The sequence below is a fragment of the Hylobates moloch genome, unplaced genomic scaffold (genome assembly GCF_009828535.3).
Source record: "Hylobates moloch isolate HMO894 unplaced genomic scaffold, HMol_V3 SCAFFOLD_20, whole genome shotgun sequence".
NCBI classification, from domain to species: domain Eukaryota; kingdom Metazoa; phylum Chordata; class Mammalia; order Primates; family Hylobatidae; genus Hylobates; species Hylobates moloch.
The window spans coordinates 8,583,523-8,608,957 of NW_026652295.1; positions in this window are offsets into that span (position 1 = coordinate 8,583,523).

Consider the following 25,435-nt stretch of genomic DNA (forward strand, 5'->3'; position numbering starts at 1 on the left):
AACTCGTTGCAATATGTGGCTCATCTTGGATTGGACTCAGTTGCTTATTTCTTGAGGATATGTTCGTTTTCTTAGTACTTCTCGTATTGGATATTGGATAACTTTGGATTATGTCCCTTATATTATGAATACTGTGTTCAGGGGATACTGGATTCCATTATTATTATGTGATAAGTATTTTTCCTTTTGTTTTAAGAAGTCATTTTTAATGCCTAGAATTCACTGCTTTCGGAATCATTCATCCGGCTCTTTCTCTATGGAGATTTGCGACTCTTTGCAGTTTTCCTGGTTTCTTGGCTTCTCTTATCTTCTTCACCAGATCAGGAAGACTGGAGCATTTCCATGCGTGCCCTTGTCTCTCCTGAGTGTTGTGTGGACTGCACTTAGCTACAAGGTAAAATTGCAAATTGAGAAACTCAGTTTCTTATCTACCTTCCTCCAAGTAGCTTCCACTCCACCACATTCTACCTGCTTATGGCATGGTGTGGTGGCTCACACCTGTAATCCTAGCATTCTGGGAGGCCAAGGTGGGCAGATCACCTGAGGTCAGGAGTTCAAGACCAGCTTGGCCAATATGGCGAAGCCTCATCTCTACTAAAAATACAAAAAATTAGCTGGGCGTGGTGGCGTCCACCTGTAATCCCAGCTACTCGGGAGGCTGAGGTAGGAGAATCACTTGAACCTGGGAGGCAGAGGTTCCAGTGAGTCAAGACTGTGCTACTGCACTACAGCCTGGGAGACAGAGTGAGACTCCATCTCAAAAAATAAAATAAAATAATTCAGTACCTTCAGAATTGTAACAAAAAATTGTTTTCTTATTTGAACTGCTGTGATTCTGTTCTACACATGTGTAGTTCAGATATATATTAGTCAGTGAAGTGGGGAGGCAGAATTTGGGGATTTGTTTCCAGTACTTTCCCTTCTGGGATTTCCCACTCTTTTCAGTATTTATAGCATCCAGGCTTATTTTTTCCAGTTTTCCAGCTAGAAATATTTTGGAGTTTTCCAGGTGCATTCCCCGAGCTGTCACTTGCCCAAAAGACTGAATCTAGCCCCTCAAACATGGGAATTATTTGTACAACTCCTGTCTCCCCTTCTAGCATAGATTGTCTGCAAGAATATATTTGCTTCTGTTCAGTATTTAGTACTTTTACGTAGTTTTTTTTTTTTTTTTTTGGTCCAGGTTTCATAGTTATTGTCTGCAAGGAGGTTCCCTCAGTAGAGTCTAAGTCCAGTATACTGAGATCTGAAAAAAGTCTCGTGATTTTTACATGGAATTTGCTTACTATTCATTCACTCTGAATTTTTTCTTCTATTATGTCTCTGATAATTTCCTTTTCTCCATTTTGTAATCCCCTATTTCTGAACTTATTAGAGACTAGTTTTTCTTCACTTAATATTCTATGGCTTTTCTTTTCACTCAGAAAACTTTTTGAAGTTTATTTTTCCAGTTTTTCTTGTCTAATTTTAGTCAGTTTTTCTATTTTTGTTAATCATTGTATTTATTGCTACAGGATATCTATGTTTTAAATTGAGGCAGCAAAAAAACTGAGTGGGGTATTTGTCAGCCTGGGCCAGTGGGTGACTTTTATTTAGAGAGCAGATGGGGACCCAATGGCAAATATGTCTAACGCACAATAACTACTGTGGTTCTGTTTAGTTTGTTCAACAGCTTCAGAAAAGAGCCTTCTAATTTTCTATATGAGAGTGAACTTTATTTGAATTCTGTTCATTAGGGTAGGTGGGTAAGGACTGTCATAAGAGAGGAAGGGTGAATTCTTCTTAAACAGACCTTTCTTTATCTTATTTCCAACCTTATTTCTCACTCTGCTTTTTTGTTTTTTTCTGTTGATTCAAGGGTGGAGCTTCCCCAGGATTCTTTGCATGTTATCTCCTTTTTTCACACAGCCGTCCCTATTTATGGTTTCTTCTATTTCATTCATACTTTATTTATCTCCCTTGAGAGACTGCAATGCTCTATCTGGGCACCAAGTCTGGTGTGGGAAGGGCAACTTTCTTCAGGGAGACCTTACAAGTAAAATCTTTTAATTGCCTGTGGTGAGGCCTCAAAAATGACACATAGGTTTTTAAGCAGAAACTGTAGTCCTCAATATCCATTTTCTATAATCACGCAATATACTGCACTGTTACTACTTTAAAGTTATATTTTATATAGATCAAGAATAAGAACAAAATACTTTATTTTAGCTTCACTTATTCTTCCTCTGATACTCTTACTTTATTTGCATTTATTTTAGCTTAAATTATTCCTTCTCCGATACTCTTCCTTTATTTGCATAGCTATGAGTTTCCGACTTGTAGGGTTTTCATTCTTCTTGAAGAATTTCTTACAGGGAAGTTCTGCTGATAATAAATTCCGCTAGGTGTTGTTCATCTGAGAAAATCTTTCTTATTTATTTTAAATGATAATTTTACTGGATATAGAATTTTAGGCTATTGAATATTTTTCTCTGAATACCTTAAATGTGTTACCTCACTCCCTTCTTTGCATGATTTCTGAGAAGAAGTCTGCTTTACTTTTTTTCCTCATTCATCTTATCTTAGCCCATTAGGGCTGCTATAACAGAATACCATATACCGTGTTGCTTATAAACAACAAAAAATTATTTTTCACAGTTTTGGAGCTGGGGAGTCGAAGATCAGGGTGCCAACATGGTAGGGTTCTGGTGGGGGTTTTCTTCTGGGTTACAAACTGGCAACTTCTTATTGTGTACTCACATGGTGGGAGGGGCTAGTTAGCTTTCTGAGGCCTTTACTGACTAACCACCTGCCAAAGGCCCTTCCTCCTGATATCATCAACTTGTTTTTAAGATTTCAATATATGAATTTGGGCAGACCATAAACATTCAGACCATAAGACCTCTATAGATAATGTAGTCTTTTCCCTGGCTTCTTTCAAGCTATTCTATTTGTTTTTGATTTTCTACAATTTGAATATGATATGCTTAAGTATAGATTATTCTGCTGGTTGTACTCTGATTTTTCTAGATTTGTGGTTTGGTGTCTGTGAGAAATTCAGTAATTTTGGAAAATTCTTGACCATTATTACTTCAAATATTTCTTCTGCCTCTCCTGTCTTTTCTCTCCTTATGGTATTCCAATTATACATATGTTGCATCTTTTGAAATCGTACTACAATTTTTGTATGTAAACTTCTGGGGTTTTAATTTTTTTTTTCTCTTTGCATTTCAGTTTGTGAAATTTCTATTGACCTATCTTCAAGCTCACTGGTTCTTTCCTTAGCTGTGTAAAGTTTACTGCTGAGCTCATCAATGACATTTTTTATTTCTTTTTGTAGTTTTTTTAATTTCTAGAATTTCCTTTTGATTCTCAGTGTGTCTACATTTCAACTATATTGTGCATATGTTTATGCATGTTGTTCATTTTTCCCAATAGAGCCTTTAATATATTAATCATAGTTATTTTAAATTCCTTGTATGATAATTTCAAAATATGTTCCAAATGTAAGTCTGGTTCTGATGCTTGCTTTGTCTCTTCAGTATGTGCTTTTTAAAGTTCCTTTAGCATGCTCTGTAATCAATCTTTTTTTGGGGCAAAAATGGGATATCAAGTGATAGAAATGAGGCTTTAGTGTGATTGTTTATGTTTATCTGGCTATGAATTGGGTTTTTTAATGTTTCCTGTAGCTGTAGACAGTGGAGACATCAGATGCCTCTAGTTTCCTTGTGGTTACACTTGTTATCTTTGGCTTTCCTGAGTACTCCTACTTAAATAAAGTCTATATATTGAAGCTATTTCCACCACAATGCACTGCTGTTATATTGTGTGGGGAATGGGAAGCATTCTATAATCTCATAATCAAATCTCAGTCTTTTAGTGATTCCATATCCCTGAGCAATAATCTTTTGCATTTTTTTTTTTTTTTTTTTTTGAGACGGAGTGTCGCTGTGTCCCCCAGGTTGGAGTGCAGTGGCGCGATCTCGGCTCACTGCAAGCTCCGCCTCCCGGGTTCACGCCATTCTCCTGCCTCAGCCTCCCGAGTAGCTGGGACTACAGGCGCCCGCCAACACGCCCAGCTAATTTTTTGTATTTTTAGTAGAAACGGGGTTCCACCGTGTTAGCCATGATGGTCTCGATCTCCTGACCTCGTGATCCGCCCGTCTGGGCCTCCCAAAGTGCTGGGATTACAGGCGTGAGCCACCGCGCCCGGCCATCCCTGAGCAATAATCTTAACTAACACTTTTTAGCTCCCATCTGCCATATACAAGACGGAGAGAATAGAGGGGACTAGAGTTACAGAAGTGTATTTCTTCCAGTGGAATATGGTTTGGTTAAAGTTTTTTCTCCTTGGAGAGACAGTTTTTGTTATGGAGAATGCTCTGGACATATTTCACATAGTTACTTTTTTCTTCCCTCTGCCAGGGTCATAAGAAAAATTTTATTGGCTATTTTCTGCAGAATTTTTGGTGAGTTTCTAGAGGTGTAAACCATGAAATAGCATAGGCCCCTGCTAAGATTGCAGGCCCCTAGAATTTCTCACTCTCAACCTAATCCACACTTGGTCTGTAGCAGTGGATAAAAATTACCACTTAATGGTTTTCACCAGTTTTTGAATCCAGCAATTCTTTTCCAGGTAGGCATATCTCGGCTGATGTATTTACTTCATCTGTCTCTCTTAATTTTGGACTGGCAGTTTTTCTAATTACCTTTATTCTCTGATGAACCTAAGAAAAGTTGCTGATTTTTAGTTTTTACAGCTTTTTTTTTGTTGTTATAAGGACAACAGTGATGACTTCCAAGTATTTCACACGTCAGAGCGTTTTAGCTGAAATCTTAGTCATTCTTTTTTCTCCTCTAATTCTGAAACTCCAGTGATTTGCTTGATAGGCTATTTGCTATTGTTCCACAGAACATGGGAGCAATTTGCTTTCATTTCACTTTTATGTTTATGTTTTTATTTTGTTTTCTACTTTGTATTTTTATTTCACTTTTTTCTCTTTTTATATTAGTTTGTATATTTTCTATTGTCCTACTTTTAAGTTCACTGATTCTTTCCCCATCTACCCTATTCATAGGCCTCTAAAAATTCTTTATCTTTAATATTTTATTTTTCATTTCTCACATTTCTATTTGACTTTTTCATTTTATATGATTTTCATCTCTTGGTGAAGTTTCCTATCTTGTCATAAGCATTGCTCATATATAAGTTTAGTGTGAAAGTTATCTGAATTTAAACACATAGTCAAACAGGATTATTAACTTTTGTTAGAAGCACATATACTAGTAATTTATTTCTTTATAAAAATAGTATAACCCAAGACTTAGTCTATCAATGGTTACTTTACCAATAAGATTTTGTTTGAATCTCAATAATAATTATAAAGAAAATCAACATTAGGCTCTACTGGTAAAACTGGATAGAAGCCATTTTATGAAGGCTTTGAATAGGCAAAAATTATTTATGTATTTGCACTAACATTTTCCAGGGAAAACTTGGTCATTTCCGCTCAGTAGAGACAGATTTTTATAGCAAAAGAAATTGTAAAAATATTCTGCCTTTGGGGCAATTGTAAAAATGTTTTAATGTGCCTCAGCTGGAAATTTCCATGTTTTGCCAAATTAAATGATCATTTTCTCCCTGCAAAAAGTGTCTTTCATGTTGGAAAGGATTTGAGAATAGAGTATATTTGAAAACTATGTAAACCATTTTTGAATTTTCACTGTTTGGCATGAAAATGCTGATTTTTCATATTAGCTTTAGCTATCAATGTGAGGATTCCTTTCAGTTAAAAAAGGTGAAAAAAATTACCCACCTTAAGTTGCAGGAATAACAATATACTTTAATCTGCAGTAGAAAATGGTTGGTTGATTATACCTCTTCCCTGAAAAATTTTGAAGAACTTTAAAGAAAGTTTTACTTTTGTTCTTCCTCCAGTGGAATAAAAACAAAACAAAACAGTGTTTCTGTAATACTATTTGTTGAAGATTTAATAATTAGACTTCAATTATGATTTATTTTCTATTTAACCAAATAAAAGCAGACTCACTGTCAAGTGGGTTTACAGTTGGTTGAATTTCTCTTTAGATGTTTCTCTGATTTATTCTAAAATTAATAACCTAATATCTTAATATCACAAAGCTGATATTTTTTCTGATACTGTTATAATCGGATAATAGATTTTTAAAGTTGTTGAAGATTATATCTTGCTCTCATTTAAATACTTTTCAGTGACATATACACTGTAATTGAAGGTGGTCATTTCTTCTCAGTAGAGACAGATTTTTACAGTTAAAAAAAAGAAAGAAATACTGACTTCGATAAAGGGAATCACTGCATTACTAGAGTCTTAATAGTATCTCTAAAGACGGAGGGCAAAGGCAGAAATTTCATGAAGTTGGGGAATCTAGTGTAAGTGGACTTTTTGGCATGTAAGTTGGATTGTGATTAGGTAAGTCTGATGCACTAATAATGTAGGGTGGTGGACATAGAGATGTAAGGATTCTGAAGTGAATAATTCAAAAGTCGGTATTGGAAAGTAAGCAGCAAGCTTTTTAAAAGAAGTTTCTCTTATCCATACCAAAGAAGGGTATGCAAAACACTACGAGCTTTATTACAAATTAAATCAGGATAGCTCATAAATTTCACAATCAATCATTTTTTAAACAAAGGAATCTATTGCTCACCACAAAGAGATTTTTAAAAATCTAGCAGTAAGGTAAAAATATAATTTACATTTTCACTCTTTTTTACATTTCAAATATATAATCTTTATTTATCATGCAGTTAGTATCACACTAATCAAAATTTGTGGTTTTTATTAAAATATTTACAAAGGTAATGAGATACCTATTCATGGCTCTTAAGGAAAGAGACAAAATACCTTTTTGTTCATGTGTGACTCTACCTTGTATTTTGATTTAACAGCAGCAAATCCATTATTCTGAAAACCTAACTAGTTAAATTGTTTTTATGTCATTTACTGACTTTATGCTTCTGGATAGAGAAGGAAAAAAGAGAACTCAAAACTGGTAAAAATAATATAGCTTCTTAGCCTTCAGGGGAAATTCTTTATTAAGATACACTTTAAATGCACTTCTGATAAGCTTCTTTCACAAACAGGAAGTCCATATAGAAAACAGGCATGCTCATTTGCAGCTTTAATCATAACACTTGTATTAATAGTATGAAAGGAAACCTCCAACACTTACTTTTAAAGGTTTTATTTTAGGCTTCTTATATTAATAAGGAATGGGGACACTGATAGCTCAAATTTTTCATGTTTAAAGGCTCATTTGCAAAAAAACAAAGTAAATGGAAGAAAAATAATTTATGCAAGCACTGCTAATCCAGCTGTTTTGCTTCTGGGCTTAATTGGATTTACCTAGCATTGATATTTGGTGTCAGCATGTGTTATATCATCAACACAAGCAATAGTTACCCAACATAAATGAGGCAATGAAGAGAAGTGAACGCCAAGATTACAAACCTCAAACCAAAGACAAAATATTATTTTATTTGACTCAATCTTAGCATAACTAGTTTTTAGCCATGTGTGTTATAGACTTCCGGTATCAGCTTGATGCTATCTTCTACATTTCTATCCTTTATATCTATCTGCTAAATATAGGCAGTGAAGAAAACTAGTGTTCGATAAAATGACTTTAATAATGGTTACACATGTCTTCTGCCTGGCCAAGTACTCCTGTTAACTGTAAAAACGCATGCAGTGTCTCTAAAGGAAGGAATGTGACACCTGAATTTCAAAGGCAGATATATGTCATCGGTAACCAGGTCTTTGCTATTTACATGTAGAAAAATGAACTTAACCTTTAAAATTAAGCAATAAACAGCATATTTGAGAAATAATTTGCAAATATATTTACTTACATATGTGTATCTATTGTTCCATTCATCTGTGAGAATATTCAGTGTCTTCAAGTGAATATCAAGAATATTTTATTTAGAAAATATATGTAAGAAAGATTACTATTACTTGAAAAATATTTTAATAGAAATATTTATGAATATATATGTATTTATTGTATGTATTCATCTCATATATGTATGTCAACCTGAAATATATTTTGTATATAAATACATATTCATATTACACATCTAAATGCATTCTACATATTTTGCCGCATAACTCATACTCTTTCATCATTCCTTGCCCTCTCTACCCTGTTTGGAAACATAACCCATCCTTTATGTCAATACTCCTCATCTTCTTTTCCTATCCTAGTTTTCCTTTTTTTATTGCAGTTATCATCTCATATGTAAATAATGCATTGGTTTATTATGTCTGTTGTTTACTGAGTACGGTCTATTTTGCTCTACTCTAAGATAAACTTCATGAGAGAGAGGATCTTCCTTTTATTCACGAAAATACCCCAGTTTTCTATAATAAAGCACGACATGAGTGTTATAGGTGCTCAGTGAGTGAATGAATGACTGGATATGCTACAAACATTATGTGTGTGTTCATGTTTATATATGTCTGTGTATGTGAGGATATACACACACTCAGATATGTGTGTATTTAGACTTCTAAATCAATTTTCCTATGACTTTTTCCTAATTTTCCTTCTTCTGGTGTTTAAGTCATCATTCTTTTCTGTGTCATTTATGGAATACATACGCTTAGAAATTTAATTCAAAAGGTCCAGCATGGTTTCCTAATATTCTGACTTCAGAGTTCTAAGATACATAGTTTATCAAGCAAAATGATTAAAAAAATAGTCTTTTTTATTTTCTCACCTTTTGGATTGCTATCATAGTGTGCTGAGCTTGGTTGACCAGTATTTCTTCCAAGTCAAATCAAAGGGAAATTACTCTTGAGCTAAATGAAACAGTCTGGATTGTATCCAACAGCATCTCCCAGTGAAATGGTCACTCTAGCTCAGCAGCTTCCTCTGAGCCAATATAATTCAGATGAGTTTGAGTTAAATGCAAACATTATCATTTTGTATCAAATTAGGAAGGTATTATACAATATCATGTAAGTTGGCAAATCTAAGGTCCAAAAGACCCAGCTTCAAATATTTTTATCAACACTGGCCATCAAGTTGGGCTGCCAAAATTTAGTGAGCCGTGCAGGTGAATTTAACAGTATTGTGAATTGTATTATAAAAAAATTAAATCTCTGTTCATTCAGGTCTCTGCCCAAAATGTCCCTCCTCAGTGATATATAAATAGTATCCTCTTCACGCACTTTTATATTGCCTTTTATAATTTATATTCATTTTGCCTATTTGATTTCTATCTGTTCTATTCACTAGAATATAAGCTCTGTGAAGGCAAGAACTTCGCATGTTTTGTTCATTCCTGACTGTCCAGTGTTCAGAAAAATAATCCTGATAAAGTGTAGGTGCTCATGTCATAGTTGTTAAATCAATGAATGAATAAAAATAAGTAGCATGAGGAAGAAGACGTGCCTTCTAAAAAGCATTTTATTGGCCCCCAAGACTCTCTTGCATATGCACTCCAAGGAAGACACAAAGAGCCCTGACACTGAGCTTTTAAAATAATAAATCCCTTTTCTGAAAAGCATTTTTAATATTTCCTAGAAACCACTCTAAAACGAGAAAGAGTTTAGAATTCACATTTATCGCAAGTCAAGTGTTAGAGAATTCACCTATGATTTCATGGCTACATGCTTAGTCCTTAGAAATGGCCTGATTTTTGAGATATTTTGCTTTGGAGACACAAAGTTGAGTTTTAATATGAAAACCCAAAATAAAATAAAATAAAATAAAATAATATGTTCCTGAGAAAATAAATGAATGGAGAAGATTGCAAAAGATGCAGACCTCTGGTTGTGGGGCAAGAAAAGATCAAGGTTTCCATTTTAGAGATGTTAAGGTTAAGCTGTCACTTAGGGGTTCAAAAAGATATGTTGAGAATATATGGATATTTAAGCCTGGAGTTAGGAAGTTATCACCATATAGTTATTTAAAGCCATAAAAAGGAAGTGAATGTAGATAGAAAGAAGAGGTCTAAACATTGACCTCTGAGATACTCCTACATTAGGCAATTGGGGTAATTGCATTTACTAAGTAAGAATAGTTATAGGATTTACCAATAGGAATACTAAGAAGCAGTAGTAAGAGAGGTAGAAGGAAAAACAGGCAGCTGTGGTGTTCTGACCATCAAATATAGAAGAATATTTGAAATGTTTGGATTGAAATCCTGGAATCTATATTGTTTTTAATGAGTTTTGAAAATATTCTATAAGTCAGTTTTAGATCTATTTATTTTTCATCATGAAAATGGCAAGCACATGACAGAAGCATTTGAAAGGACAAGAACAATTAATTCATACGCAAGCTCAGTAAAACAAGAGCAGAGATTTTCTGGACTACCTAAAAGCTACTAATTATTTAAGTTTAAGTCCTTCCTGTCATTTTCTTTTCATGCATATTCTTAAATACTGAACTAATATTATGTGTAAAATTTTTATCAAGCTTATTCATTATGTTAAATCATAAGCATTTTAAACATTTCCTATTTACTACTGTTTAAAAAAATAAAGCAATAATAATCCATAAGAGGTTGAACTATATTTCTTAACTTCTTATTGGTTAGAATTTATCTTTCAAACAAAAAATATTTTTGATAATCAGTTGTGCCAGGTACAACAGAAGGAAAATGGTCCAGAGAAAAACATGTACAAGTAAACAATTTGTTTAAATACCAGATTTAGAACTTGTTGGTCTTTATTATATATCAGATATTGTTCTGAGAGATTTTCATTTATTATCATATTTAATCATTACCAAACCTTATGAGATGGATGTTATTAAGAGGATGAGTATGTGTACAAATGTGAAAGAGCTTTAGGTTATTAAAACAGTTACACAGTTCTGGAAACCTAAGAGGGGCTGGTTCTTGACAAGGGGGTTGCTATCAACAGATTGCCTGGAGAGGGTAGCCAGGGTTGCCCGAACAAAAAGATGAGGCCAGTTAATATAGTGCCCATGTGTTATCTCAAAGAGATCCTGAAGATAATGAAAGGCCTTCTAGAGCCTTTAGAAACTGCAATGACATGATAGATTTATGATTTAGAAAAACTACTCCGTAAATGAGACTAAAGCCACACAGGCTGGGAAGAAGGTGAAGGAAGCATGAAGCAGGCCTGAGAGAAATATTATTTTTCTTTGGTTAGGAATATTTCTCAGAAGCAACATATTGGTTAAAAATAAATATTGGAATGAAACGCGATAAATAAAAGATTTGGTAAGCCCTGAGTGCATATAAATGGCTTTATTTTGATAGTTTTTAGTTTATTTTTTCCATTATTGGTATCACCTGGCCAAGCTAAGCATAATTGCCATTCTTATTTTCTCTTTATGTTTGATTTTAACAGTTTGAGTCTAGGTGTGTGGGTGTTTATTAAATTCCCATTCTAAATATTTTCTTAAATTTTGACTCAAATTATTATTGCCATTTTCATTACTACTGTTATTATTATTACTATCATTATTATTCGTGAGGTCCTAGCTTTTTGTTATCTCATATGTGGGTGCACTTCCATATGAATTAATCAATAATGCATATTTTCTTTTAGAAAATGTATCATTTTCATTGCCAGTTTTCCACAATATAGCCTTAAAGTACTCATTGATCCCTTCATGTGTATCATTCTTAGTCTTCTCTATTTCTTTGTGAGGTTCAAGTTTCCCCTCTGTTGTCATTCTCCTGCTTGAAGAACTGTCCTTTAATATTACTTGGCATGAAGATCGGCTGAGAATGAATTCCCTCAGCTTTTCTTTCTTTCTTTCTTTCTTTCTTTCTTTCTTTCTTTCTTTCTTTCCTTCTTTCTTTCTTTCTCTCTTTCTTTCTCTCTTTCTTTCTTTTCTCCTTTTCTCCCTTTCTCCCCTTCTCCCCTTCTCCCCTTCCCTTCCCTTCATTTATTTTGTCTGAGAAAGTATTCAGCTCAAGTTTTGAAAGATATTGTCACTGGATATGAAATTTCATAGACAAGTTCTTCTTTTTCTCTCTTAGTCTGTTAAAATGATCACTCCGATATGTTCTGGGTTTGTGTAGTTTCTGAGGAAATGTCTGCTATAATCCTTATCTTCATTCCCCTGTATGGAATGTTTCTTTTTTCTCTATCTGCCTTCAAGATTTTCTCGTTATCTCTGGTTATTGTGCTATTGCTCTTTGATTCAGGTGGTTTTTAAAAAAAAAAACAACAACACTTATTTTAACTCTGTATGTCAATTTCAATTTGAATTTCAATTCAAAAAATTAAATAATTTTTATTTACCTAATTTCAGACTCACTGAATCTTTCCTCGTCTGTGTACATTCTATTTATGAACTTCTTGAGGATTTACTTTTTTATGTATGATTTTTTAAAATGTTTTGTTTTGGGTTTTGTTGTTGTGGTTTTTGTTTTGTTTTTTAATTTATAGCATTTCCATTGTACTCTTTCTGTATACCTGTGCTAAATTTTCCCACTTGCCCATTCATGTTGTCCATCTTTTCCACCAGATGTCAAAATATTTAATCAATTATTTTAAAGCCTCTGTCAGTTAATTCCAATATATAAGTCGTCTATTCTTATGTTGCTCACTTTTTGTAAATGAGCTGTTTTTTCTTGATTTTTTCTGTGTATATCTTATAATTGTTTATTGAATATCAGATATCATGTATAGAAGAATAGTAGAAATGCAGGAAGATAATATTTATACCTAGCAATGATTGTACCTCCTGTTTTGTTCATCAGTTAGAATGTAGGGTTTGGGCCGGGCGCTTTGTTTCACGCCTGTAATCTCAGCACTTTGGGAGGCTGACGCAGGTGGATCACGAGGTCAGGAGATAGAGACCATCCTGGCTAACATGGTGAAACCCTGTCTCTACTAAAAATACAAAAAAATTAGCCGAGTGTGGTGGTGGGCGCCTGTAGTCCCAGCTACTCCGGAGGCTGAGGCAGGAGAATGGCATGAACCCGGGAGGCAGAGCTTGCAGTGAGCGGAGATCGGGCCACTGCATTCCAGCCTGGGTGACAGAGCGAGACTCTGTCTCAAAAAAAAAAAAAAAAAAAAAAAAAAAGAAGGATTTGGCTAATCTAATCAAGAGTTTATGTGGTTTGGGGTTTTTGTTGCTATGATTATCTTCCATGAACTATAGGCTTCAAGTTCCTCAAGCTACTCAGGATAGAGTCAGGATAGAGTTCCCTAAGTTTTTCTGAGTCCATTTGTTTTTTCCCCATTCATTGTTAGTCAACACTACATATTTGCACCACAGAGTGGAGTCTCCCTCCAGGTTCTTGTCACTTTCCCCGTGGTAGAATACCACGCCGGGGACTTGGTGCTTGGCTCATGGTAGGATTGGGAAGGTTCCTTGTTGTTCTGGTACAACCTCAATCTTAGGCAGGACGGATGTGTCTGGGCATCAGGAGTGATACATTTTTACTGTTTCCGTACTTCCTCTTCATGGCATTTTGTGTATGTGGGGTGGGAGGGATAATTCTCCATCAGTCTCATTCCTTTTGTCCATCTTATCAGCAGATACACTGACAGCTTTTACTCCCTTGGACTTTCTTTTCAAGAATATTTGTGTAGTGAATATCTTTATAAGATAGTGTCTTCCTCTGATGCTTCTCCTCTGCAGATTTGTTTGCTGTCCAGTATAATACAGACATATTTTTCTTCTGGGCCAAAAATCAGGTAGATTTGTTTGTTGTCAATTATGAAAGATTGGAGCATTCTACATTAGAGCTCTTGTTCTGTAATGCAACTGACTGCATGTGAAAGCAACATCTAACCCTCATCATGTCACCTCATGGGTAGTGGGGCTCAGGGTACCGGGGAAAGAAAACCATGACACTCTGACTACCACTATTGCAGTGAGTATTAAACTGCCTTTTGTCTCTGACCCAGCAGCCTCATGTCATTCTGCCAGCATTTAGAGAATTGTGTGAAGCTAATGAGTTTTTAGCTTGTTAAAGTAGGGTAAAATCTCACACCCTTCATACTTCTTGAAAATCTTAGGTGGACGTTCCCTGCCCCTCCACTAGTGGAATCAAGCCTCTACTTGAAATCTCTGTAGGATCCTGGGTCTCAGACTGTTTTGTATTTCTCCTCCCCGGGCATACAGGGTTCAACCCTTTCCCTAGTAGCAATGGAATGTTGCCTGTGCCATAAGAGTTATCTTCTATCCAGAATCTAATTGAGTTTTCTTCTTCTTTCTCATAGACTTAAACCATTTGCTTTATTTTTGTTTTAAAGTGTTCTACAAAGTGGGCAGAGCCTTAACCCTCATGGATGCTAACAGCTGCTTTAACAGTGCTCCTGAGAGGGAATTATTCTGGTCTCCTGCTCAGCCCTTAGTCTTTCTCCTAAGCAAATGGTAGAGACCCACAGATAAAATCTGGCAACTTTCCTTGTGTCTAGGGCCCTTAGCAATCCCAAATGAACACATTAACCAATTCTCCTCAGCCTTTGCGGGTTCATTAATTTTTTTGCTCATTCATTTTGTACCAACTTTTATGGTGGTCAACCTTTTTATGTTTTCACTAAGCAATTTCTGACACAGTTTGTGTGTCCTGCCTCTCTTTGGATGTGATGATTCACCTTTGGAATTTGATTTACTTGTTTGCCTTTATGAACTAGCCCTTTAATGACTTTAAGATAAGTTATAGCCTTGTAGATAATGCCCATGGTCTGAATGTTTGTCTGCCGAAAATTCATATGTTGAAACCTAATCTCTAATGTGATAGTATTATAAGACGGGGCTTTGGCAGGTGATTGGGTCTTGAGGGCTCTGCCATCATTCATGGGATTAATGCCCTTATAAAAAAAGACCTCAGAGAGCAAACTAGCCCCTTGTCATTTGGATAAAACTTCGAAGGTTCCTTAAATTCCAGTATCTCATTTTAAAGATAAAGGATCTATGCTTGTGGAAGGAAAAAATCAAATGGTCAAGAAAAAAAATCAAATGGCTGAAAGGCACTGTTACCAGGAGAGTTACTTTCAATGTAACAGTACCTCTAAGGGGTTCAGTTTTAGTTTGATCCAGCCTCTCTAGCCAGCTGTGTCTTTTCTACTGTATGAGGACACAGCAATACATCACTATTCTGTAACCCAAAACTGGGCCCTCACCAGAACCTTACCTTCCTGGCACCTTGATCTTGGACTTCCAGCCCTCCCTGCTGTGAAAAATAAATATTGTTGTTTATAAGCCACCCAGTTTTGTGTATTTTGTTATAGCAGCCTGAACAGACTAAGACAATAATCTAGCATTTTCTCCCTATTAGGTTTAGAGCCACATTCTTTGCATGTTTCTAGTCACCTAGAGGATGAGTCTAGAGAAATGACATATTGTCTAATTCAATATTCAAATGGGATATTGTCCAGAGAAAAAAATACTGTTTAATTTGTTCACTTGACAAAGATTTCCCAAGTCTTACTGAAGACCAAGTTGTTATACTAAGCCATGTAGTGGGTACTGAAAGATGTACAAATCATGGTGGAAGAGTAATCTTCATATCATTATCCAGGCTTCAGGTTGGAGGAATGCCAACTTGGTTAGCCCATTGGCATGAATATTATCCCATTTGAGATCCAGCTACCTGGGCTCCAAGCTTTATCCTTAAGAACTCCCTACTAGTCTAGACCTTCCTTGTTCCTTCCTAGTTTATCAGATGAGTAACCACTCTCACATTACTGTTTTTCCTGCTGAAGGCACTGAAGGCTTCCTCTTTCTTTTTCCTCACACAGCTGGCTGGAGAGGCTGGATCAAACTAAAATTGAACCCCTTAGAGGTACCGGTACATTGAAAGTAACTCTTCTGGCAACAGTGCCTTTCAGCCATTTGATTTTTTTTCTTGACCATTTGATTTTTTCCTTCCACAAGCATAGCTCCTTTATCTTTAAAATGAGAGAGTGGAATTAAGGAACCTTCGAAGTTTTATCCAAATGACAATTTGTGACTCTTTCATTTTTCTTTTTTTGTCCTCATCAAGACAGATAAATTATATGATTGAGAGTTGGAAAGGAACATAAAAATAGAAACGTTAATCTTTTTGTTGTGAAAATGAGAAAATTCAGACTAAAGAAATTCAAATGATGTGTCCGAGGCTACACAGATGCAAAATGAAAACAAAAAATGAAGAACTAGATTTAAATCATCAGTGCTTGACCACAAGGAAGGCCTAGGAGAGGAGATAACTGCTTGGATTTGGATTAAACAAACTGTGTTCAAATCCTGGATCTATCGCTCACTGATCTGTAAAACTTAAGCGCAGTGACAACTTCTCTAACATTCAATTTACCCTTTTGTGAAAAAGGAGCGACAGTGGCAAGATCTGTTTCCTAGGACTGAGGTGGGCATTAAATGACACTGTTGTTGATAGTACTCTCAATAAATAGATGAGGTTCTTTCGAACAGTACAATGTGCTTTATGGTGTTGATGTATGGACTTCGATCAGTGGGAGAAATCGTCAAATCAGGGTTTCTTTGCCATGTTTTGAATGGAAATACGTTTCATTGTCTCACAGGCGTCTGTTACACACAGGAAGGTCAGGAGTCCTTCGCAAATTTGGTTTATGCTATTATTCAGAATGGGTGAGTTTTAAAACTTTAATTAACCAAGTTAACCTATTTGTTTGCCAATGCGTGGAAGGTTGTATTGTTCTAACCACATTGCAACATTTTGGATAAAAGCATAAATGTGGGTGTGGGAGAAAAAAAAAAGAGAAACAGATTTGGATCAAAGCTACTGCGGAACAACTGCCACAGCACTCATTTTTCCCCCCAAGGAATAGCTGTGGTAGAGAGCAGTGCCAGCTTGGAGTTTGTAACGTTTATTTTCTAGCCAACGCTATGATTTTTATTCCTGTTTATTGACCAAAAATTGCTTCATTTACTGAACCAACCACGTAGCGCAGCAGAGAGGCGGCTGTGGTTTCGCTGCCTGGGCCCTGAGCAATGCCCACCGCTGTCCCATAGATGGCAGCATTTCACAAACAACGCCGCCACCGGGACGCATTGAGAACTCAGCTCCAGTAATCTGTTGACAGGATTAAGGACCCCTGTTGTTTTACAGGAAGTAAATAAATCCTTATGGTATTCTGGAAGGCTCAGAAGTATATGAGAGTGGTAGGAAATTGCTTATTCTATGGTAAAGGTATCAAATGAATATTTACAGCATTTAAAACAATTACCTCGGATTGATGTGGACTGGTGTTAAAACTCAGCCTGTTTGCATTATCTAGTTTAGAGTATTTGTTCAACTCTTGCACAGTAGGTTTAGTTTTTCTGAGTACAGAATTTCTTGCTAGCATGAGTTGATAGTGAATGCTAAAGCTGATAAGATGGTGATAATTTCTCTTTCGAAATTAAAATGTTATCTATTGTTTGTGCAAATCACTGTGTAAGAAAAACATAAGCCACATGATACTGTAAACTCTAAGAACATGAAAAATAATGAAGAGAATACAGGATGTAACAGCACAGGATGAATAGAAATATAGTAGGTGGGTTTAGGCAAAGGATTATCTTCAACTTTAAAATCCATTGAAATTCTCAATTTTAGACATGGAAAAGTTCTGTTATAAATCTAGACCATTGAATGGTTCTAGTATTATTAAATACATTTCTGAGATATTTCAAAAACGACACAGGGCAATAATCTAAGTGAATCAGTGAGATTTACCCAGGGGTGGATTAAACAAGCCTACTCCTTAGATTTTCCACTGCCTTAGGGATGCAGTATAATTTTTCATCCCTCATTTTTAGGCAACTTCCTTTACTCTATATGTTTCAAGAAGCTGATGATTTTTGAAAAGTACATTTGATTTGTGGTCATGACTCATTACCAAGTAAATAAATGATTATCATTTTGAGCTTCAACACACATTTTCTTTTTTAATTTATTTATTATTTATTATTTTTTAGAGACAGGATTTTGCTATGTAGGGTCAAACAATCCTTCCACCTGGGTCTCCTGAAGTGCTGGGATTACAGGTATGAGCCACTGTGCCTGGCCTACAGCACACATTTCAGATATCCTATTAAAAAAAGATCAAGTGACAATTTCTAATAAAATGTCTGCTCTTTTATAGTATGACTTGTCTGTAAAGACTTCACTGGACACTAAATTTAATTTTTCTTTTTAAATTCAAGTGTGAAGTTGAGATGTTGATAATTTATTCACAAGATAATGCCCTGTACAACTCTTATTTTTATGAAGGATAATTGGATAAATTAGCCTTAATAACCAATGAAACTCATGCTCAGGTACTGGACATGCTATCAAGTCTGTCTCCATTGCGCATCTGAATTATTCTGGCCTTCAGTTTCTATATTGGTAAGATGTCTATCATAATGATTTTATATAAAACAGACAGTGTTAATTTAATAAGTGGTAGTGAATATCATTGTGTAAACTGAATAATAAACATTTGTTTGCCTAACAATTTAGGAAAGGCTTTAGAAACTGGATGTCAATATCAGATTCCTGCTGCTTGTGTCGCCCCCCCTTGTATTATGTCACATAATTGTGTAACTTTGTGGTGCAATCGATGCTATTGATAAACAGTCAGTGTGTCTTGGCTAGTCAAGATGTTGTCCATCAAGAGTGTTTTGCTTGATAGGATTCAGCCAAGTGTAGTGAGAGCATTGCACACTGTGTAGCATTGGTCACATAACTCAATAATACACAGTCAGAGTGATGCAAAGGTGACAATAGTCTAACCGGTAGCTGCTTTTTGTTTGTTTGTTTAAGATGATTACTTTCGATGCTCTACATACAGCTTCAGGAAAATATAGAATGCCAGTCTAAAGTAAAACCCTTTCCAATGCATTTTTTAAAATTGTGTTAAGAAGAAATAACACGGGTTCTACCCTCTTAACAAGTTTTTAAGTGTACAATACAACGTTGTTAGGTGCAAGCACAATGTTGTACCTCAGACCTCTAGAACCTTTTTGTCTTGCTTATCTGAATTGTATACCCACTGAACAATCATTCCCCATCTTCTCCCCCTACCTCCCGGTAACCATCATTCTACTTTATGCTTCCATGAGTTTGACTGTTTTACATATGTCATGTAAGTGGACTCATGCAATACATTTTCTTGATCATTCATCCACTGATGGACATTTAGATTATTTCTATACCTTTGCTATTAAGAAAAATTCTCCAGTGATCATGGGAGTGAAGATATATCTCTTTTAGATCCTGATTTTAATTATTTTGAATGAATACCCAGAATGGAACTGCTGGATCATATGGTAGTGTTTTGTTGTTGTTGTTACTGTTGTTGTTTTTTGTTTGTTTTGTTTTGTTTTTGTTTTGAGACAAAGTTTCGCTCTTGTTGCCCAGGCTGGAGTGCAATGGCGCGATCTTGGCTCACTGCAACCTCCGCCTCCCGAGTTCAAGTGATTCTCCTGCCTCAGCCTCCTGAGTAACTGGGATTACAGGCATGTGCCACCATGTCCAGCTAATTTTGTATTTTTATTTTTTATTTTTTATTTTTTTTGAGACAGAGTCTGGCGCTGTCTCCCAGGCTGGAGTGCAGTGGCGCCATCTCAGCTCACTGCAAGCTCCGCCTCCCGGGTTCACGCCATTCTCTTTCCTCAGCCTCCCGAGTAGCTGGGACTCAGGTGCCCGCTACTGTGCCCGCTACCACGCCCGGCTGATTTTTTGTAGTTTTAGTAGAGACGGGGTTTCACCGTGTTAGCCAGGATGGTCTCGATCTCCTGACCTCGTGATCCACCCACCTCGGCCTCCCAAAGTGCTGGGATTACAGGCGTGAGCCACCGCGTCCGGCCTAATTTCGTATTTTTAATAGAGACAGGGTTTCACCATGTTGGTCAGGATGGTCTCGAACTCCTGACCTCCGGTGATCCGCCCACCTCAGCCTTCCAAAGTACTGGGATTACAGGCATGAGCCACCGCGCCCGGCCGGTAGTGCTATTTTTAATCTTTTGAGGAACTTCCATACTGTTTTCCATAGTGGCTGCACTATTTTATGTGCCTACCAAGAGTATATAAGCGTCCAACTTCTCCACAATCTCACTAACACTTTTTTTTTATGACGGCCATCCTAACAGGTGTGAAGTGATAGCTCATTGTAGTTTTGACGCCTGTTTGCCTAATGACTAGTGATGTTCAGCACCTTTTGATAGACTTGTCAGCTATTTCTGTCTTACATAGATAAATGTCTATTTAGGTGGTTTACTCATTTTCTTAATCTGCTTACTTTTTGTTGTTGTTATTCAGTTATAGCAGTTCCCTACATATTAGTTCCCTATATATAGTTTCTATATATTTTGACCTGTAACCCCTTATGAAATACATGGTTTACAAAAATTTTCTGTCTCTGATTGTGTAGGTTACCCTTCTGTTCTGTTGATTGCTCCCTTTGTTGTACAGAAGCATTTTTAGTGTGATGGAGTACCATTTGTCTATTTTTGCTTTTGTTGCTTGTGCTTTTGGGTCGTATCCAAGAAATCATTGCCGTGACCAATTTGAAGATTTTCTTCTCTGTTTCCTTCCAGGAGTTTTACAATTTCAGATCGTATATTTAAGTCTGTAATCTATTTTGAGTTGATTTTGTATCTTCTCTGCATTTTTAAAGTCACTATTTTGTTTTAAACTTTATAATCAATCTTATATGAATATGCAACAAATCTATACACATCATCCTAATTATCTCTCTTGACTTTTAAAATATAATTAAAAAGTTGTTTCTAGAACTATAAATAATCTTGACTGTTTATAAAGCAGTTTCATCAGTATTTTGAATTGCCTCTTTGAAATCATATGATTACATATAAATAAGTGATATGGGCCAATATTTTTGAATGACTAAGATATTTTCACAAAAACAGGGAAAATACCAAGACATTTGTCTAAAGCTTAGTAAGAATTCCAAACCTATAGTTTCCACATGTCATGTAATTTCTAGAACAAATTAAATACATACAAGTTAAATAATGAAATATAATAAAATGTAGTCATAATAACACAAATCATTAACTAACATTTAATGAAAAGTGATTTAATTTCTTACTTTTGTATGAGTGTTCATGCGAACATATTAAGAATCAGAGGAAAGTAAAATCCCCTTTTGAGTCCTAGAAATAAGGTCACTACACTGATCGTCTATTTCCTGCAACTCTTGTCTTAGTTCGTTAGATTCTATTACTAACATGGCCAAGGCCAGCATTCAGCCCCCACATGGCGTGTGGCTCTTCTCCAGCATGCATTCAGGTCTGCCTGTTGGCTTGGAAGCATTTCTCATCCTGTCCTCATTTCTGGAACAAATGAGGCACTTAGGATTCTTCATTACTTCAGGTACCTAGGTGGATTTCCCTTTTGGTCGCAAACACAACTTGACATCTTATTTTTTCCTACTTAACGTCTCCGGCATCTATCTCTTCCTTTCAGTTCCCACTGCCCCCAAATCATCATCTCACATTAGGATACACTTCATAACCAACTGGGCTCCATTCGTGGTGTCGCTGCCTTTTAATGTCACTAGAAAATTCTTCCTAAAACCCTCATTTTAAGAGCCATCAGTCGCTAATCCTGTCAGAGCCCTCCGCTTGATTTTCAAGGCTGTAATCTAACCACGTCTTGTCCATCCAATCTGATTTCCCATTCCTTCCCAGTGTGAACTCTGCAGATCAGCCCACCTCCTCATAGCTCAGAACATGGCATGTCATGCTCAGCTCAGTGACTCTGCTCCTTTCCCCACATATGGAATTGTCTCCCCTCTCCACCACTTATGTCCAACTCCCCTCCTTTAAGTGTCCACACTGATTTATCCACTGTTGTATCTCTGATTGGAACCGAGCCTGGAACATTGTAGAGACTCAATGACTAGCCCTTCGGAGTCTGAGTGAACCCAAAGGCCACTTTGCCTGTGATGTTTCTCTGAATATTCAGGTCACAGTGGCTTCTCTTCTCTAAAATCTTTCCATGCATATGGTCTGAATTGCCCTTTTATATATCCTTTTATGTTCCTGAGTAGATCGGTCAACTGGTATTATTTCTTATAGGATTTTATGCTATCATATTGTTTAGTAAATACTGTGTTTAACAATAACTTGCTGGTCTATGCTTGCTTCCTTGTACATTTGAGCAGCTGTCTCATGGCTTATGATCTGTACTGCAAAGTGATTTCTCCACAGGGAGGAGGCATAGCATGGTAGGTCAGCATAGCCACATTAGATTCAGGTCAATGTGAGTGTGATGGATAATTTTATGTGTCAATCTGACTAAGCTAAAATGTGGCCAGGTAGCTGGTAAAACATTTCTGAGTGTGTCTGTGAGGATGTTTCGAGATGAGAGTAGCATTTCAAAAAATAGCCTGAGTAGAGAAGATTGCTGTCATCAATGCACGTGCACCATCCAATCCATTGAGTGCCTAAATAGACCAAAAAGGCATAGATAGGGAAAATTTCTCTCCCTGATACATTCATCTTCACCTGCTGTAAATCATCAGCACTCCTGGTTTTTGTACCTTCAGACTTAGACTAAATTTCATAAGTATGTGAATTTCATATATATATTTCTATTGATTCTGCTTCTCCAGAGACCCCTGACAAATACACTAAGTTTGAATTCTGTTTGAACCAAAAACTGGTTCTGTGACTAACTTTTCTTTTTTCTTTCCTTTTCTTTTTTTTTTTTTTTTTTTTTGAGACAAGGTCTTACTCTGTCACCCAGGCTGGAGTTCAGTGGCATGATCATGGCTTATTGCAATCTCTGCCTCCCGGGTTCAAGGGACCTTCCTACTTCAGCCTCCCAAGTGGCTGGGACCACAGGCATGCACCATCACATCCAGCTAATTTTTTTTTTTTTTTTGTATTTTTGGTGGAGACAAGGTTTTTCCATGTTTGCCAGGATGGTCTTGAACTCCTGGCCTCAAGTGATCCACCTGCCTCAGCCTCCCAAAGTGCTGGGAATACAGGCATGAGTCACTGCTTGTAGTGTGACTAACTTTTTTAAATCAAATTTTTATTTATGATATGAAAAAATCTATCTCCTATGGTTCACATAAAGATTAAACAAAATTATATTTACAAAAATATAGAATGTTAGGCCGGGCGCGGTGGCTTACGCTTGTAATACCAGCACTTTGGGAGGCTGAGGCGGGCGGATCACGAGGTCAGGAGATCGAGACCATGGTGAAACCCCGTCTCTACTAAAAAATACAGGCGTGGTGGCGGGCGCCTGTAGTCCCAGCTACTCAGAGAGGCTGAGGCAGGAGAATGGCGTGAACCCGGGAGGCAGAGCTTGCAGTGAGCTGAGATTGCGCCACTGCAGTCCTGCCTGGGCGACAGAGCGAGACTCCGTCTCAAAAAAAAAAAAAAAAAGGGAGCCAAGATGGCCGAATAGGAACAGCTCCGGTCTCCAGCTCCCAGCCCCAGCGACACAGAAGACGGATGATTTCTGCATTTCTGCTTGAGGTACCGGTTTCATCTCACTAGGGAGTGCCTAACAGTGGGTGCAGGACAGTCGGTGAAGCGCACTGTGCGCCAGCCGAAGCAGGGCAAGGCATTACCTCACTCGGGAAGCGCAAGGGGTCAGGGAGTTCCCTTTCCTAGTCAAAGAAAGGGGAAACAGACGGCACCTGGAATATCGGGTCAGTCCCACCCCAATACTGCGCTTTTCCAACGGGCCTGGAAAACGGCACACTAGGAGATTGTGTCCCGCACCTGGCTCGGAGGGTCCTGTGCCCATGGAGTCTCGCTGATTGCTAGCACAGCAGTCTGAGATCAAGCTGCAAGGCGGCAGCGAGGCTGGGGGAGGGGCGCCCGCCATTGCCCAGGCTTGCTTAGGTAAACAAAGCAGCCAGGAAGCTCGAACTGGGTGGAGCCCACCACAGCTCAAGGAGGCCTGCCTGCCTCTATAGGCTCCACCTCTGGGGGCAGGGCACAGACAAACAAAAACTCAGCAAGAACCTCCACAGACTTAAAGGTCCCTGTCTGACTGACAGCTTTGAAGAGAGTAGTGGTTCTCCCAGCACGCAGCTGGAGATCTGAGAACGGACAGACTGCCTCCTAAAGTGGGTCCCTCACCCCTGAGCAGCCTAACTGGGAGGCACCCCCCAGTAGGGACAGACTGACACCTCATTCAACCGGGTACTCCTCTGAGACAAAACTTTCAGACGAACTATCAGACAGCTGAATTTGTGGTCTCACGAAAATCCGCTGTTCTGCAGCCACCGCTGCTGACACCCAGCCAAACAGGGTCTGGAGTGGACCTCTAGTAAACTCCAACAGACCTGCAGCTGAGGGTCCTGTCTGGTAGAAGGAAAACTAACAAACAGAAAGGACATCCACACCAAAAACCCATCTGTACATCACCATCATCAAAGACCAAAAGTAGATAAAACCACAAAGATGGGGAAAAAACAGAACAAAAAAACTGGAAACTCTAAACAACAGAGCACCTCTCCTCCTCCAAAGGAACGCAGTTCCTCACCAGCAACGGAACAAAGCTGGATGGAGGATGACTTTGATGAGTTGAGAGAAGAAGGCTTCAGACGATCAAACTACTCTGAGCTACGAGAGGAAATTCAAAACAATAGCAAAGAAGTTAAAAACTTTGAAAAAATATTAGAAGAATGGATAACTAGAATAACCAATGGAGAGAAGGGCTTAAAGGAGCTGATGGAGCTGAAAGCCAAGTTTCGAGAACTACGCGAAGATTGCAGAAGCCTCAGTAGCAGATGCGATCAACTGGAAGAAAGGGTATCGCTGATGGAAGATGAAATGAATGAAATGAAGAGAGAAGGGAAGTTTAGAGAAAAAAGAATAAAAAGAAATGAACAAAGCCTCCGAGAAATTTGGGACTATGTGAAAAGACCAAACCTACGTCTGATTGGTGTACCTGAAAATGATGGGGAGAATGGAACCAAGTTGGAAAACACTCTGCAAGATATTATCCAGGAGAACTTCCCCAATCTAGCAAGGCAGGCCAGCATTCAGATTCAGGAAATACAGAGAACCCCACGAAGATACTCCTCGAGAAGGGCAACTCCAAGACACATAATTGTCAGATTCACCAAAGTTGAAATGAAGGAAAAAATGTTAAGGGCAGCCAGAGAGAAAGGTCGGGTTACCCACAAAGGGAAGCCCATCAGACTAACAGCTGATCTCTCAGCAGAAACTCTGCAAGCCAGAAGAGAGTGGGGGCCGATATTCAACATTCTTAAAGAAAAGAATTTTCAACCCAGAATTTGCTATCCCGCCAAACTAAGCTTCATAAGTGAAGGAGAAATAAAATACTTCACAGACAAGCAAACGCTGAGTGATTTTGTCACCACCAGGCCTGCCCTAAAAGAGCTCCTGAAGGAAGCACTAAACATGGAAAGGAACAACCGGTACCAGCCACTGCAAAAACATGCCAAATTGTAAAGACCATCGAGGCTAGGAAGAAACAATAGCAACTAACGAGCAAAATAACCAACTAACATCATAATGACAGGAT